Source organism: Tenrec ecaudatus, chromosome 14, assembly GCF_050624435.1.
Source record: "Tenrec ecaudatus isolate mTenEca1 chromosome 14, mTenEca1.hap1, whole genome shotgun sequence".
Taxonomy (NCBI): Eukaryota; Metazoa; Chordata; class Mammalia; order Afrosoricida; family Tenrecidae; genus Tenrec; species Tenrec ecaudatus.
This window is the reverse complement of record NC_134543.1, coordinates 50051105-50053155: the sequence shown is the minus strand read 5'-3', so window position 1 is coordinate 50053155 and position 2051 is coordinate 50051105.

Genomic DNA, 2051 nt, shown 5'->3' with positions numbered 1-2051 from the left:
TCGATCCCTAAAGGGGTCACGACTCACAGGTTGAGAACCGCTGCTCCAGGACCAAACCGAACCAAACATCTTGCCATCGAATCGCTTCCACTCAGAGTGTCCCTATACAGTGTTTCTGAAACTGCAAATCTTAATGGGAGCATCTTTCCCTCAAGGAAAGACTTATTTCTCTCAGGGTGAAGCTGGTGGGTTTGAACCACCAACCTTGAGGTTAACAGTCCAGCAACTACCCCCCACCCCACAGAACCCCTGCTCTATGATTTTGTGACCAATTCAGCCCTGGTCCATTGGTTTCCCCAGGCCCCTCTTCACACTCATTCAGGAGAAGTCCAACCCCCATCTTTTTTTTTTCTGTTCTTGTGTCCACCCTGGCACTCCATGCCACTGCATACAGCTGCTCCTCCCAGCCACCCCTGCTCTTTGGTGCTGTGCTCCCTTACCATAGCAAGTTAATCAACCAAACTGCGGTAGTTAGTTTATTGTGCCTGCCTGGCCAATAAACACATGTGGGATTCATTGAAGGGCAGAGAGCTAAATGGCTCGGCAAGCCTCGCCTTTCTTATCTCTCGCTCTTTGACCATCAGACCAGTGTGCGGCTGCCTTGCTTGTTCTGTGCCTCAATTTGCAAACAACACTACCTGTGGGACACCTAACCTGTGGACTGTGTCGCTGTAATTTGAGGTCCCTTCAAGACCTGCTTTGCCATACAATTGGAATTTACATCTCTTGAGCTGGGGACTGACTGCTGGTGACCTGACTGCTGGTGACCTGACTGTTGGTGACCTTGCTGACTGTTGGTAACCTGTCTTGCTGTTTGCTGCTTGTACCAGGATAGCCTAGCTCTCTCTACAGAGGACTACCTAGCAGCCCTCAAGACTTGAAGGACTGCCAGTGTCTCACAACTCTCTCACAGGAGTGAGTTACACTGAGCCATCTGTATTGCTTTATAATTTAACTGTTCATTTCTTGTATTATATATCTATCTATCTGTATATAATTTAACTGTTCATTTCTTGTGCTATATACCTATCTTTATATATATATAAAAAACCAGATTGCTAATAACTATATATATATGTATACATATATAGTTATTAGCAATTTGGTTTTTCTCTCTAGAGAACCCTGTCTAACACACAAACTGTTTAAAGCAGGCATGTTCCTAGTGATCTTCATCTATGGGGTTTTATCTGTAGTCAGCTTGAATCGGCATCTTAAAATATTGAAATGACATGACTAACGACAGCAAGAGGTACCACTCATTGATTTAGAAGTTTTGGCAATGGAAAGGTGGAGGCCTGGTGTGTGCAGAAGATCAGCACAGTTGGTTGCTAACCAAAGGGTAGAGGTTGGGGGCACCTAAAAGCAGCTCAGAACAAAGGGCTGGCATGCTCTTTCTGAGAAATCAACTATTAGAAACCCCATGGGGTACCCCTTACCGTGAGTCAGGAGGGGTCATCCTAAATCTGATCTGAATGGGTGACAACTGTTTTACTCTGGGGGTGGTTGAGAGCTGAGTTGTAGAGTCAGGCCAACCTGAGCGATTGGATTTCTGTTCTCAAGTTTTATCTGTAATGTGCAGATAATATCTACTTTATAGAGCTGTGAGAACTACAGTTAATATTCTCAAGAGCTTAGCACGGCAGTGTGTATTTAGCCAGCACTCTCAGAACAGTGGGGACCTGCACTCTGTATAGGAATCTGATTCACAAAGGAGAAAAGATGAAGGAAAAGGACCTTGGTCCTGGAAGACCACATCCTCTGTGCTATGAGGTGCTCTTTGGCCTCGCCCTGTGTAATAAATGAGCTGGGCAAACACGTCTGACCTCCAGTAACTTCGCAAGAGGGAGGGAGAGGACTCCCAAGCAGCAGCAGCAGCCCAAGGCCATGTCCACCTTCCAACCTTCCTTATCAAATCTAATAGTAACTGTCCCTCCCATAGCACTATCTGCGGCTTAGATCTGACTGATAATTCATTGCCTCATAGAACTCATAGGCAGCACTCACAACGATGGCTTTTGTCAGGGAACTTAATATGTTATAAGTCGGCT